Source organism: Phyllobates terribilis, unplaced genomic scaffold (assembly GCF_046119375.1).
Source record: "Phyllobates terribilis strain yellow unplaced genomic scaffold, ASM4611937v1 Scaffold_15__1_contigs__length_34870131, whole genome shotgun sequence".
Classification (NCBI taxonomy): Eukaryota; Metazoa; Chordata; class Amphibia; order Anura; family Dendrobatidae; genus Phyllobates; species Phyllobates terribilis.
This window is the reverse complement of record NW_027362775.1, coordinates 4,780,891-4,797,368: the sequence shown is the minus strand read 5'-3', so window position 1 is coordinate 4,797,368 and position 16,478 is coordinate 4,780,891. Positions and strand designations below refer to the sequence as shown.

Sequence of the window (16,478 nt, the reverse complement as noted above, 5' to 3'; positions counted from 1 at the left end):
ACGAATGTAAATAAAAATGGTATCGCTGAAAACTTCATCTCGTCCCGCAAAAAACAAGCTGCAATACAGCTCCATCATCCGAAAAATCAAAAAGTTACAGCTCTCGGAATAAAGCGATGCAAAAAAATAATTTTTTTAATAAAATAGCTTTTATTGTGTAAAAGCGCCAAAACATAAAAAACTATATAAATGTGGTACCGCTGTAAACGTACTGACCCGAAGAATAAAGCTACCTTATCAATTTTACCACACCCAGAGCAGAATAAAAAAATGTAAAAAAACACAATTCCTGAATTGTTGGTTTTTGTTTATTCTGCCTCCAAAAAGCTGGAATAGAAAGCGATTAAAAAATGTCACATGCCTGAAAATGGCACCAATAAAAACGTCAACTCATCCCGCAAAAAACAAGCCGTCACATGACTCTGTCGGCCAAAATATGGCGATGCAAAAACTAGATTTTACAAAATAGTGTGTGACAGATGTCAATCATAAAAACCCGATATGATTCTGGTATCACTGTAATCGCACCGACCCGAAGAATAAAGTAATCTCATCACTTATACCGCACGAGGAACGGCGTAAAAATTAAACGCTGGGGTTGGGGTTGTGCTAATGTTAGGGTTGGTTTTTTTTTTTCAAAAGTAAAAAAAAAAAAAAAGATGCCAATATGGCAACTAGTGTTGAACGCTACTTGAGTTTGCATCGGGTGCTCGGGTATGCACTGAGGCACCCAAGGCACCTATCTAGATGCATAGTGAGCACTTGGAACCCCCAGGTGCTTCACAAATTGATTCGTAAAAATGAAAAAGTGTTTTTTTCCCACTTTTTCATTTTTACGAATCAATTTGTGAAGCACCTGGGGGTTCCAAGTTCTCACTATGCATCTAGATAGGTGCCTTGGGGGGTCTAGTTTCCAAAATGGGGTCACTTGTGGGGGTTTCCACTGTTTAGGCACATCAGGGGCTCTCCAAACGCAACATGGCGTCCACTAATTATTCAAGCAAATTTTACAATCAAAAAGTCAAATGGCGCTCCTTCCCTTCCGAGCCCTGCCGTGCGCCCAAACAGTGTTTTTTCCCCACATATGGGGTATCTGCGTGCCCAGGGGAAATTGCACAACAAATTTTGGGGTCCATTTTTTCTTGTTACCCCTGCGAAAATAAAAAAAATTGGGTCTAAAATAACATTTTTGTGAAAAAAGTTAAATGTTCATTTTTTTCTTCCACATTCCAAAAATTCCTGTGAAGCACCTGAAGGATTAATAAAGTTCTTGAATGTGGTTTTGAGCACCTTGAGGGGTGCAGTTTTTAGAATGGTGTCACTTTTGGGTATTTTCTGTCATAAAGACCTCTCAAAGTGACTTCAAATGTGATGTGGTCCCTAAAAAAATGGTTTTGTAAATTTTGTTGGAAAAATGAGAAATCGCTAGTCAACTTTTAACCCTTATAGCTCCCTAACAAAAAAAAATGTTGGTTCCAAAATTGTGCTGATGTAAAGTAGACATGTGGGAAATGTTATTTATTAACTCTTTTGTGTGACATATCTCTCTGATTTAAGGGCATAAAAATTAAAATTTTGAAAATTGCTACATTTTCAAAATTTTCGCCAAATTTCCGTTTTTTTCTCAAATAGACGCTAGTGATATCGAAGAAATTTTACCACAATCATGAAGTACAATATGTCACGAAAAAACAGTCCCAGAATCAGGGGGATCCGTTGAAGCGTTCCAGAGTAATTACCTCATAAAGTGACAGTGGTCAGAATTGTAAAAATTGGCCTGGTCATTAACGTGCAAACCACCCTCGGGGGTAAAGAGGTTAAAGGGAAGGTGCCTTTAAAAAAAATGTTTTTTAAACAATTGAAAAAAATTACCTCCTCCATTTGCAACAAAAAATCCTAATTTGATCTCCTTGACTTATCAGTAGGAGTCATCACCCCTTACACCTCATGAACAAGTGTTTGCTGTAACATCTCTCAAATGTTGTGCCTTGTATCTTTTGAATTCATTTGTAATATTGCCTGACAAAGGAGCCTCTGTGCTCTGAAAGCTTGCATATATATATTTTTTCTGGTTAGCCAATAAAGGTATCACTCTGAGAATACTTTTGTCAGTTTTGGGCATAAAAGTATTTACATCAATTAAAAAAAAAAATAGTTTTTATTAACACCTTTCTGGCGCAAGTCGTACTAATACATATCTGCTCCCTGGCCCTTATGGGTCTGATACGTATTAGTACGCCTCGGCATGCGGGCGCAATCGCCGCAGGGTGTCCCGCACCGCACATTATCCCCCGAAATGCTGCGATTGAAATCGATCGCAGCATTGCGGTGGCAAGGGGAGGTGATCGCGATACTCACTTTTCCTGCCGGTGTCCAGCGCTATCTGCCGCGGCTTCCCGGATGGGAGGAGGTAAGCGCAGATACTTACCTCCTCTCCGGCGTCCTGCGCCGTCTGAGTCCGGTCCCGGATGTTGTCATGGTGACCCGATGTCATCATGACAACATCCGGGTCGCCAGGAGGCAGGAAGTTACTTTGGTTCAAAATAACTTCTCCCAGTGCAGCACTGACAGGCTGCATAGCACAGGGATGGTGCTGCTTTCCTGTGCTATACAGCTGATCAGGCTGCAAAAAGTGAAAGTCTCATAGTGGAACAAAGTGTAAAAGTAAGAAAAATGTCAGAAAGTGAAAGAAAAAAAATTGTAAAGATATTAAAAAAAATTGTAAAAATACCTCCCCCCCCCCCAAAAAAAAAATTTTTTACCCACAAATAAATAATAATAATAATAAAAAAAAACAATAAAAGTACACATATTTGGTATCGCCGCGCCCGGAACGACCTGACCTATAAAACTGACACACTAGTTAACCCCTTTACTGAACACTGTAAAAAATAAAAAACGAAGCAAAAAACTATGCTTTATCATCATACTACCAAACAAAACATGGAATAAAATGCGATCAAAAAGACGAATGTAAATAAAAATGGTACCGCTGAAAACGTCTCACAATAAACAAGTTGTCATACAGCTCCAACGGCCAAAAAATAAAAGTTATAGCTCTCAGAATAAAGCAATGCAAAAAACAATTCTTTATTCTATAAAATAGTTTTTATTGTGTAAAAGCGCCAAAACATTAAAAAAAACAATATAAGGCTATGTGCCCATGATGCAGAAATGCTCCGGATTTTTTCCTGAGCGTTTCTGCATTTCTCTGGCAGAAAAAAACGCATGCGGATTGTACATGCGTTTTTTCTGCCAGGGACAAGCGGATGGGAAGCGTTCTTCACATGCATATCCGCATGCGGCTTGTCAAGCGCTTTCCAAGCGATTTTAGCATCACTTGGAAAATGCTTGACAACTTGGTCACACTATATAAATCCATGCAAACGGCATGGATTTATATAGTGTGACCGAAAGAATGGTAAAAAATAAATATCATACTTACCTTCTGATGGCCCCCGGTATCTTTATCCGATGCGTCCTGGCTTGCTGGCAGCTCGCGGTAGACTAAAGTACCTGCCGACGTCATTGCCAAGGCCACCGCGAGCTGCGGTCAAGCCCAGGACGCATCGGATAAAGACACCGGGGGCCATCAGAATTTAAGTATAATGTATATTTTTTATTTTATTATTCTTTTTTTTACAGGTACTATGGTATCCGGGTCCGGAGGAGAGTCTCCTCTTCTCCAGACCCGGGTACCATCCACACATTGAAACACATGGAATCTGCATGTACAGATGCAGTGATGCGGATTTCATGCGTTCCAATGCAAGTCAATGGCGGCGAAAACGCTGCGCTTATGCAAAATAATTGGTAGTGCTGCGTATTTTTCCGCAATGATAATCCGCAGCGGAAATTTCCGCAGCATATGCACAGCACATGCGGATTATTTGTTTATTCTGCCTCCCAAAAATCAGAATAGAAAGCGATCAAAAAATGTCACGAGCCTGAAAATGGTACCAATAAAAACGTCAACTTGTCCCGCAAAAAACATGACTGTCAGCCGAAATATGGAAAAATTATAGCTCTCAAAATATGGCAATGTAAAAACTAGTCTTTGCAAAAAAAACAGGGTTTTTTAGTGTGTGACAGCTGTCAATCATAAAAAACCGATATGAATCTGGTATCACTGTAATCGCACCAACCCGGACAATAAAGTCATCTAATCACTTATACCGCACGAGGAACGGCGTAAGAAATAAACTCTAGGGTTAGGGTTGTGCTAGGGTTAGGCTGCGTACGCACGATGCGGATTTAATGCGTTTCCGTGGCGCTTTTCCGCCGCAAAAACGCATTAAAAATGCATGTTAAGTTGTCTGCCATGTTTCCGAATGATAATCCGCATGTGCTGTGCACATGCTGCGGAAATTTCCGCTGCGGATTATCATTGCGATAAAATCTGCAGCACGACCATTAATTTTGCAGAATCCCGGCGAAATTGCAGCCATTGACTTGCATTGGACCGCATAACATGCGATTCAATGTGCGGATGGTACCCGGGTTTGGAGAAGAGGAGACTCTCCTCCAGACCTGGGTACCATAGTACCTGTAGTTAAAAAAAAATGAAAATAAAAAACAAACAAACATATACTTACCTTCTGATGGCCCCCTGTCTGCTCCCGGCGGTGCTGTTGGCTCTTCGGCTGCTCGCGGTGGTAAAAGGACCTTCTATGACGTCATTTAGACATGTGACAGGTCACGCGACCGTCATGACTAAATGACGTCATGGAAGGTCCTTTTTAGAGCACCGCGAGCCGCCGAAGAGCCAGTGGCACAGGAGAAGGAGATCGGGGGCCATCGGAAGGTGAGTATAATTTTTTTTGTTGTTTTTTTTCAACATTTTTATTCTTTTTTTTACTATTGATGCTGCATTTGCAGCATCGTAACTTGGTCACACAACATAAATCCATGCCGGTTGCATGGATTTATATAGTGTGACCAAGTTGTCAAATACTTTTCCAAGTGATGCTAAAATCGCTTGGAAAAGCTCTTGACAACCCGCATGCGAAATCGCATGTTCAAAACGCTTCACAAACTCTTCTACCTGGCAGAAAAAACGCATGTAAAATCCGCATGCGTTTTTTCTGCCAGGGAGATGCAGAAATACTCCGCAGCATTTCTGCATCGTGGGCACTTAGGGTTAGGGTTGTGCTAGGGTTAGGGTTGGGGTTGTATTAGAGTTGGGGTTGTATTAGAGTTGGGGTTAGGATTTTTTCAGAAGTAAAGAAAAAAAATGATGATGATGTGGTGACTGGTGTTGAGCGCAAGTGCTCAGGTATGCACCGAGTATAGCGGGTACTCGAGTGACTTGCTTGAGTCTCTGTCCCATATGTTTTGCAGCTGTTATACAGCCAAAGAAACCTTGTGGGGATTGCCTGCCATGGACGAGTGATCCCCGCATGTTTTTTTTTGAGTGTTTAATAACCATGAAACATGCGGGCGGGGACTCGAGCACGTCACTTGAGCACCCGCGATACTTGGTGCATACCAGAGTACCCGATGCAAACTCTAGTAGTGACACTTGCACTCAAGACCAGGGGTCGACAAAGTTGTTCAGAATCTAGGAGCCAGCCAAAAAATTTAGGAGCCAGAATTTTTTTTGTTGACAAACTGTACATATAGACCCCCTCACACACGGCGTCTCCCCGGGGAGCACGGCCTTTGTATGTACTTACACAGGTAGCGGGAGATGAGAACGGGCCCCCGGCCACAGCGATCCTTCCCCCCAGGGCCGGCTCCAGGTTTTTCTGGGCCCCGGGCGAAAGAGTCTCAGTGGGCCCTTTTAACACATACACGATTCACGATGCACAGATACGGCGGAGAAATAAATATATAAATATATATATATATATATATATATATATATATTTATTTATTTATTACACATGGCCCAGCCTGCCCCCTCATCCTTCACAAACGCAGACATATGCGCGCGCACACACGGTACGCAGACATATGCGTGCGCAAACACGGTACGCAGACATATGCGTGCTCAAACACGGTACGCAGACATATGCACGCACACACGGTACGCAGACATATGCACGCACACACGGTACGCAGACATATGCGTGCGCACACACGGTACGCAGACATATGCGTGCGCACACGGTACGCAGACATATGCGCGCGCACACACGGTACGCAGACATATGTACACATACAGACATACACATAGATAAAACAGACAAATATATATACACAGTCATATACACTGACATTCACATACATGCACTCACACAGACCCATTACTAATATTTTTAATATGGGGATTGGGGAAGCCTCACTCACCTGTCCCCGGTCCAGTGTCCTGTCCAGCAGCTCCTCGGGTATGGGGCAGTGCAGGGCCCCTGGCGTGTCACAGACTTCATGGCCCTGGAACATCAGAGGGGCCACTTGCGGTCGGGTCCGGGCCCCTCCCGCCCATCTGTGCAGGACCTCCGCTCCGACGGTGTTTGATTGCCGGCACTCCCCCAGACATGGCCGCGCGCTGTGCGGCTGTGTCTGCTAGTAATGACGCGGCAGGAGCGACACACAAGCACAATTAAAGGTGCAGTGCCGTCGACCCTGCCGTGTCATTACTAGCAGACACAGCCGGACAGCGCGTGGCCATGTCTGGGGGAAGTGCCGGCAATCAAGCAGCGCCTGCGTCCCAGAACAGGTGCCGAGGAAGCGGCCAGGGCCCCGACAGTGAGTGGGCGGGTGGGTGTGTGGGCCCGGCCCCGACAGTGAGTGGGCGGGTGGGTGTGTGGGCCCGGCCCCGACAGTGAGTGGGCGGGTGGGTGTGTGGGCCCGGCCCCGACAGTGAGTGGGCGGGTGGGTGTGTGGGCCCGGGCCCCGACAGTGAGTGGGCGGCTGGGCCCCTCTGATTTTCCAGGGCCCCGGCACTTGCCCGGGTACGCCGGGTGCTGACGCCGGCCCTGCTTCCCCCGTAACCCAACTCTCCCTGTCCAGTCCCGGAGCATAAGGGGGGCGGAGCAAAGTGGAGAAGGCGGCCTGAGCGATACTGTCCCTGCTTCCTCCGATTGGATGACTCCGTGCAGGAGGTGGGATTGGATTGAGAGTATTTTTTTTTCTTCTCAACTCAACTCCTCAAGCACCAGGCAACATTTTCTAGGCGCCAGACAACATTTTCTAGGCGCCACTGGCGACCAGGCGCCTGGGTTTGTCGAGCCCTGCTCAAGACTAATGACAACTTATTCAATATGATGACCTAATGTTATCAAATTCTGTGTCGTACCTCTGGGTTCAAATTGTTCACTATACCCCTTGATAAAATCCTTGAGGGGTGTAGTTTCCAAAATGGAGTCACTTGTGGGGGGTTTCCATTGTTTAGGCGCATCAGGGGGTCTCCAAACTTAACATGGCATCCGCTAATTATTCAAGCAAATTTTATATTCAAAAAGTCAAATAGCACTCCTTCCCTTTCGAACCCTGCCGTGCGCCCAAACAGTGTATTTTCCCCACATATGGGGTATCGGCTTACTTAAGGAGAAATTGCACAAGAAATTGCATGGTGCAATTTCTCCTGTTACTCTTATGAAAATGCAAAATTGGAGGCTGAAAAACATTTTTGTTGGAAAAATGTGAAAATTTTATTTTTACGGCTCAATGTTATAAACTTATGTGAAAGGGTGCTCACCACACATCTAGATAAATTCCTTCCCTTTCCGAACCCTGCCGTGCGCCCAAACAGTGGTTTTCCCCCACATACGGGGTATCAGCATGCTCAAGAGGAATTGCACAACAAATTTTGGGTCCATTTTTTAATGATACCCTTGCGGAAATAAAAAAAAATTGGGGTCTAAAGTAACATTTTTGTGAAAAAAATAAATGTTCATTTTTTTTCTTCCACGTGCCAAAAATTCCTGTGAAGCACCTGAAGGGTTAATAAACTTATTGAATGTGGTTTTGATCACCTTGAGGGGTGCAGTTTTAAGAATGGTTTCACTTTTGGGTATTTTCTGTCGTAAAGGCCCATCAAAGTCACTTCACATATGATGTGGTCCCTAAAAAAAATGGTGTTATAAAAATGAAAAATCGTTGGTCAATTTTTAACCCTAAAAGCTCCATAACAAAAATAAATTTTGGTTCCAAAATTGTGCTGATGTAAAGTCTCCTTATCCGATGCGTCCGGTCTTCCCGGTGTCTCGCTGTTGTGTAAAAGCACCTGCCATGACGTCATTTAGATATGTGACGGGTCACGCGACGGCTGACGTCGGTGGTCGCGTGACCCGTCACATATCTAAATGATGTCAAGGCAGGTCCTTTTAGACCATCGCGAGCTGCCGGAAAGCCAGGACGCATCGCTGAGGAGACTGGGGGCCATCATAAGGTAAGTATAATGTTTTTATTTTTATTTTAATTCTTTTTTTTTTATGGGTACTATGGTACCCGGGCTGGATGAGAGTCTTCTCTTCTCCAAACCCGGGTACCATCCGCACAGTGAATCGCTTAATATCCGCATGTGCACATGTAGTCATGTGGATATTATGCGATTCAATGCAAGTCAAAGGCGGCGAAAACGCTGCGATTACGCAAAATAATTGGTAGTGCTGCTGATTTTTCTGCAATGATAATCCGCAGTGGAAATTTCCGCAGCATGTGCACAGCACATGTGGAACTGCCGCTGCGGAAACGCTTAAAAAACGCATAGTGGGCATACAGCCTGAAATTTTTTTTTTTTTTCAAATATTATCATTTGTTTTTAAATAAGTAAAATATTAAACATAATTTTAAAAGTTTTTATATTTTCTCTTTTAGGCTGGGTGCCCACGTAGCGTTTTTCAAGCGTTTATGCTGCGGAATTTCCGCAGCGTAAACGCTTGTGAAACGCTAGGTAATCCGCACCCCATGGTCCCCAAGGGGATTCCGCATGTTCTATGCACAGCGTTTATGCTGCGTACAAAAATCCGCAGCATGTCATTTAATTTTGCGGAAATGCAGCGGAATGGCCGCCATTGACTTGCATTGAGACGCATAGAATGCGCGTCTGTACATTTCTACAAGCGAATGCTATGCGTCTCTATGTGCGGATGGTACCCAGTTCTGGAGGAGAGAAGACTCTCATCCAGACCTGAGTACCATTGTACCTGTAAAAAAAAGAATAAAATAATAAAAGTTTTTCACCTTTCCGAAGGCTTCTCTGCATGCCGGCATCGCTGAAGGACCTTCGGTGACGTCACAGTCATGTGACCGCAGGCCCTTCACCGCTCTGTCTCGCGATATGCCGGCAGCCAGGAACCAGCCAGGAAGCAGCGCTGCAGCCACGCCGGGGCATCGGGGGTAAGTATAGCTTTATTTTATTTTATTTTTACGGTTCACACTGTATAAATCCATGCTGTTTGCATGGATTTATACAGTGTGACCTAGTTTTCAAGCACTTTCCAAGTGATGCTATCGCCTGGAAAGCGCTTGTCAATCTGCATGCGGAAACGCATGTGGATCCGCATGTATTCCGCATGTATTCTGCAGGAAAAACGCATGCACAATCTGCATGCGTTTTTTCTGCCAGGGAGATGCAGAAATGCTGCAGAAATTTTCTGCTTCATTTCTGCATCGTGGGCCTTAAACACTAGGGAGAGCAGCTGCTGAAATTTGCCATAAAAACCTAGTAGTGCCAGTTCACATTACAACTGCAGTGAATGTGGGCTGGATCTGCACACATGTGTGGGATGTCACCCCTCCTCCTATTCTGAGTGTTTGGAAAAGGATAAGAAAGGATGAAGTTTAGGATCACAGTGTGGAGCCATTTTGTTAGTGACTGCAAAGTGTTACTGACAAGTACAGTGTCACAGAGGACAGCTGGCAGCATTGATTCTGTTAGTTGTTGCTTCTCTCTGTATCATAAGTTAAAGTTGTTAGATAGTTGTTAGTGTATCGTGCTGCGATTAGATACGCTTAGAGTAACGCTGGAATTAGATACAGGGACAAGTGTAGTGTATCACCTGATGGGATTAGACATTGAGCTCAGCGGAGTGTATCACACAGGATAGGATTAAATACACAGTATCTATTCTAATGTATATATTGTGTCTCCCCGCACAGTCCACTTCTATGGGAGAAGTGGTGTAATCAGCGACACCGCTCCATCCACTTCTATGCGAGGAGTGGTGTAATATGGGGTTATGCATTACACCACTGCTCCCATAGAATTATACAGAGCTGGGTTACACATTAATTGCAACCACCCCCACTACCCCAAAAATAATAATATTCAGCGGGGTCACAGAAGAGCATATCTCATAACTTTGCAGCCCTTACAAAGTAATTTTCATTCTAGATTCCCATATATTTAAAAAAAAACAACAACATAAATACAATTTAATAAAGCATAGGTTAAAACAACATTCCCTTTAATGTTGTGCTTTGCTGTTGCAGGGAACCCAGGAACTACTCTTCATCTGGAAGCTACAGGCAGCAAGGTACGGATGAGCTTTCCTCATATCTCAGCATTTGGCTCATGTACTGAGTCATTAGGGTCAGTTCACATGCGACACTTTTATTGCAAAAATATTGGCACCTTTCCCATTTATCTGATTTGGATTGTGTGGAAATCCATGGATCTGCATAAAAATAACCTCAGTCACATGTGTTTAATGGGTTTTTAAGTTGGAGAATTTATCATTAAGGGGATGTTTGTTTTGTTTGTAACCACTTTGCCGTAATTTACACCAGATTATTGAAGTGTTGCTCAAAGTTGGATGATGAATTTTTTTGCATCTTTAGATGACTGTTTAGAGCCGATTTTCTACTTTTTACATCATCCCCCTTTCTGGAGTGAGAATTAATGAAGTTTTCCGACCACAAAATCCAAATTTGTTTTTTAAGGTAACCTGTGCTGTATTGTAATATACAATACCCCTATAAATTTTTGTTTTTGTTTCTGCCTTTTGTTCCTCCTGAATTTCAATTCATTCCCTCACCTACTTTGTTTAGCAGTGGCTCTACCAAACTTGACAGCTCCCTGTGCTGTATTAGCTAACCTCATAGCCAGAACTGGCCTCAGTGTCCAGCCCTGCCCTCTGCCGGCCCACTGCACACTCATGCCTGCCAGTATTGTCCCCAGCATCATCACTCCAGAATTGGAAATAACAGAGCAGTGTCCTCATCTAAGGAAGGCATGACAATCACTGCACTCCACACCACTTCTCCACATCACCTCTGGCATATGAGTACTGTGAAGTGAAAAGTCTATAGTGATGTGTGTGTGTGCAAGAATGCAAGTATACAGCTCTGGCAAAAATTAAGAGACCACTGAACAGTTTTCTATTGGAAAGCATGCCAAGACGCATGAAAACTGTGATTAAAAATCATGGTTAGTCCACCAAATATTGATTTCTGAACTGTCCCTGAGTTAAGACATAAATAAATTTGAGGTCTGAAAGCACTGTTTCTTTTTTAGTATTTTGACGCTTTATCATTTGCTGTAAATAAATACAATATTTTTAGCTTTGAATTTTGGAGACATGTTGTCAGTAGTTTATAAACTAAAACAACAATGTACATTTTACTCAAAAATATACCTAGAAAGAGAAAAATCAGAGAAACTAAAAATTTTGCAGTGGTCTCTTCATTTTTGCCAGAGCTGTATGTGTATATCTACATATATACAGCTGCTGCAGAACCTCGTAATATACACAGCAGGTGCTTTAGAACCTCATAATATGCCACAGCTGATGCTGAACCTCATACTGCACACCTCAGCTGCAGAACCTCATAATACACCTTGGAGGCTGCAGAACCTCATAATACACACCTCAGCTGCAGATCCTCATAATACACTTTGGTAGCTGCAGAACCTCATAATACACCTTGGCGGCTGCAGAACCTCATAATACACACCTCAGCTGCAGATCCTCATAATACACTTTGGTAGCTGCAGAACCTCATAATACACCTTGGCGGCTGCAGAACCTCATAATACACACCTCAGCTGCAGATCCTCATAATACACTTTGGTAGCTGCAGAACCTCATAATACACCTTGGCGGCTGCAGAACCTCATAATACGCACCTCAGCTGCAGAACCTCATAATACACCTTGGAGGCTGCAGAACCTGATAATACACACCTCAGCTGCAGATCCTCATAATACACACCTCAGCTGCAGAACCTCATAATACACCTTGGCGGCTGCAGAACCTCAATACACCTTGGCGGCTGCAGAACCTCATTTGCTGCAGAACCTTATAATACACCTCGGCCGCTGCAGAACCTCATAATGCACCTCGGCAGATGCAGAACCTCATAATATATCTCGGCTACTGCAGAACCTCAGTCTATAGTGTTGTGTGTGTGTGTGCATGAGTGTAAGTATGTGTGTATACACATAAATATACCTCATAATAACCTTATAATACACCTCAGCTGCTGCAGAACCTCGCAATACATCTTAGGCCTCCTTCACATGTACGCGTGAAAGTGTGGCCTGGTCCATTTTTACCATCTATGTGTACATGTGTGCCGTCCGTGTGACACATACTGGAATAAAATGCATTCAAGAAATTACAGATTTTTATGTGTTAAAGAGAACCTCCCACTAGAAACAACGCTATTAGGCCTCTTCCACACGTCCGGATATTTCCGGTACTGGAAAAAACAGTACCGGAGATATCTATGTACGTGTGTCCATGTGTATGATACGTGTGGCATACGTGTTGCAACCGTGTGCCGCCCGTGTGATGCATCAGTATGGTTATGTGCCCACGATGCAGAAATGCTCCGTATTTTTTCCTGAGCGTTTCTGCATCTCCCTGGCAGAAAAAACACATGCGGATTGTACATGCGTTTTTTCTGCCAGGGACCAGTGGAAGTGAAGCGTTCTTCACATGCATTTCCGCATGCGGGTTGTCAAGCGCTTTCCAAGCGATTTTAGCATCACTTGGGAAGTGCTTGACAACTTGGTCACACTATATAAATCCATGCAAACGGCATGGATTTATATAGTGTGACTAAAGAATGGTACAAAAAATTAAATCTATACTTACCTTCCGATGGCCCCCGGAGTCTTTATCTGATTCGTCTTGGCTTGCCGGCAGCTCGCGGTGGACTAAAGGACCTGCCGACGTCACCGGTGGCGTGACCCGTCACATGACTAAATTTCTTCACGGCAGGTCCTTTTCAGACCATCGCGAGTTGCCGGCAAGCCAGGACGCATCGCTATGGAGAGCAGGGGCCATCAGAAGGTAAGTATAATATTTATTTTTTATTTTATTCTTTTTTTTACAGGTTCTCGGTACCCGTGTCTGGAGGAGAGTCTCCTCTTCTCCAGACCCGGGTACCATCCACACATTGAAACGCTTGGATTCTGCAGATGCAGTGATGCAGATTCCATGCGGTCCAATGCAAGTCAATGGCGGCGAAAACGCCGCATTTACTCAAAATAATTGGTAGTGCTGCGGATTTTTCCGCAATTATAATCCGCAGCGGAAGTTTCCGCAGCATGTGCATAGCACATGCGGATTTATCATTGGGGAACATGGCAGACCTTCTAACAATTTTTTTTTTGTGTTTCTGCAGCAGAATTGCCGTTGCGGAAACGCTTAAAATACGCATAGTGGGCACACTGCCTATCACACGTACCGTTTCCTGCGAATCAGCCGTACAGTTTGCACTGTTCTCAAATGTCGGGTGCTGAACGCTTCCCTCATCATTGTCCCCTGCTAGCACTGTGTTCAGCGTCAGCAGGGGACAATGTTGAGAGTAGTATTCTGCTCCTGCTGTGTCCAACAAATGTAAAAATAAGAATAAAATAAAAAAATCCTTATTCTCATCTCTGCTCCCTCTGTGTCTTACAAGTGTATAAATAAGAATGGTGCTGGTTAATCTGCAAGTTAATAGAATTACTAACCTGCCCGGTGCCCGCACTTAGCCAAACACTGCGAGGAGATAATGAACTTTATTTTCCCCGCAGATTACCTGTTTCAGTCATGGGGGCGGTGCCGGTTCATTTATGGCTCTGAGAATACAGAGTGGCGGCTGTAACTGCGCCCCCGCACTAACTGACACTCGCTCTGCATTGGGGCCGACTGTCAGTCAGGGCCAGAGATTCTGCATATACAGAACGGTGACTGACCTTTGCCAACACTGCCCCTATGACTGAAACCAGAATGCTGCGGGGGGAATAAAGTTCATTTTATAAATTAAATAAAGTTTATGCTGTTGGCTGCGTGCAGGCTCTGGGCAGCATAATAACGATATTAACTTGCAGATTAACCACATATCTGCAGGTTATTACCGTTATTTCTGGTGATAGGTTCCTTTTAAGATGTGCAACGATAATAGATATCCGGCAGATATATTACTTCACAACGATAAAAAGCCCAGGATGGGTTTTCCGGTGGTAAGTTAAAAGGTCAGAGAATGCACCCCGGTGGCAGGCTGAAAGGGCCAAGTTGGGTGCCTCAGTGGTTGGCAAAAAAGCCATAGAGTGCACCTCCGTCGTAGGCTAAAAAGCCCATGATGGGCGGCCCTGGTGGTAAGCAAAAAGGCAAAAGAAAAGGCACCCCGGTTGTAGGCTAAAAAGCCCATGATGGGGGGCCCCGGTGGTAAGCAAAAAGGCCAAAGAATGCACCCCGGTTGTAGGCTAAAAAGCCCATGATGGACGGCCCCAGTGGTAAGGAAAAAGGCAAAAGAAAAGGCACCCTGGTTGTAGGCTAAGAAGCCCATGATGGGCGGCCCTGGTGGTAAACAAAAAGGCAAAAAAATGCACCCCGGTTGTAGGCTAAAAAGCCCATGATGGGCGGCCCCGGTGGTAAACAAAAAGGCCAAAAAAATGCACCCCGGTTGTAGGTAGGCTAAAAAGCCCATAATGGGCGGCCCCGGTGGTAACAAAAAGGCACCCCGGTTGTAGGCTAAAAAGCCCATGATGGGGGCCCCGGTAAGCCAAAAGACAAAAAAAATGCACCCCGGTTGTAGGCTAAAAAGCCCATGACGGGCGGCCTCGGTGGTAAGCAAAAAGGCCAAAAAAATGCACCCCGGTTGTAGGCTAAAAAGCCCATGATGGGTGGCCCCAGTGGTAAACAAAAAGGCACCCTGGTTGTAGGCTAAGAAGCCCATGATGGGCGGCCCTGGTGGTAAGCCAAAAGGCAAAAAAATGCACCCTGGTTGTAGGCTAAAAAGCCCATGATTGGGCGGCCCCGGTGGTAAGCAAAAAGGCCAAAAAAATGCACCCCGGTTGTAGGCTAAAAAGCCCATGATGGGCGGCCCCGGTGGTAAGCAAAAAGGCAAAAGAAAAGGCACCCCTGTTGTAGGCTAAAAAGCCCATGATGGGCGGCCCCGGTGGTAAATAAAAAGGCCAAAAAAATGCACCCCGGTTGTAGGGTAAAAAGCCCATGATGGGCGGCCCCGGTGGTAACAAAAAGGCACCTCGGTTGTAGGCTAAAAAGCCCATGATGGGCGGCCCCGGTGGTAAGCCAAAAGGCCAAAAAAATGCACCCCGGTTGTAGGCTAAAAAGCCCATGATGGGCGGCCTCGGTGGTAAGCAAAAAGGCCAAAAAAATGCACCCCGGTTGTAGGCTAAAAATCCCATGATGGGTGGCCCCGGTGGTAAACAAAAAGGCAAAAGAAAAGGCACCCTGGTTGTAGGCTAAGAAGCCCATGATGGGCGGCCCTGGTGGTAAGACAAAAGGCAAAAAAATGCTCCCTGGTTGTAGGCTAAAAAGCCATGATGGGCGGCCCCGGTGGTAAGCAAGAAGGCCAAAAAAATGCACCCCGGTTGTAGGCTAAAAAGCCCATGATGGGCGGCCCCGGTGGTAACAAAAAGGCACCCCGGTTGTAGGCTAAAAAGCCCATGATGGGCGGCCCCAGTGGTAAGCCAAAAGGCCAAAAAAATGCACCCCGGTTGTAGGCTAAAAAGCCCATGATGGGCGGCCTCGGTGGTAAGCAAAAAGGCCAAGAAATGCACCCCGGTTGTAGACTAAAAAGCCCATGATGGGCGGCCCCGGTGGTAAGCAAAAAGTCACCCCGGTTGTAGGCTAAAAAGCCCATGATGGGCGGCCCCGGTGGTAAATAAAAAGGCCAAAAAAATGCACCCCGGTTGTAGGCTAAAAAGCCCATGATGGGCGGCCCCCGGTGGTAACAAAAAGGCACCCCGGTTGTAGGCTAAAAAGCCCATGATGGGCGGCCCCGGTGGTAAGCAAAAAGGCAAAAGAAAAGGCACCCCTGTTGTAGGCTAAAAAGCCCATGATGGGCGGCCCCGGTGGTAAGCAAAAAGGCCAAAAAAATGCACCCCGGTTGTAGGCTAAAAAGCCCATGATGGGCGGCCCCGGTGGTAACAAAAAGGCACCCCGGTTGTAGGCTAAAAAGCCCATGATGGGCGGCCCCCGGTGGTAACAAAAAGGCACCCCGGTTGTAGGCTAAAAAGCCCATGATGGGCGGCCCCGGTGGTAAGCAAAAAGGCAAAAGAAAAGGCACCCCTGTTGTAGGCTAAAAAGCCCATGATGGGCGGCCCCGGTGGTAAGCAAAAAGGCCAAAAA

The 16,478-nt window shown here is 45.2% G+C and overlaps 1 long non-coding RNA gene across 4 annotated transcripts in view; it reads left to right on the top strand.

Annotated features, from left to right (window-relative positions):
* Positions 1–16,478, top strand: part of LOC141175993 (uncharacterized) — a 69,855-nt gene that overhangs the window by 12,304 nt on the left and 41,073 nt on the right. For all 4 annotated transcript variants that reach the window (XR_012253081.1, XR_012253083.1, XR_012253082.1 and 1 more), the window contains exon 2: positions 10,381–10,424. This is a non-coding gene — a long non-coding RNA (uncharacterized lncRNA). The remainder of the gene's footprint in view (positions 1–10,380; positions 10,425–16,478) is intronic.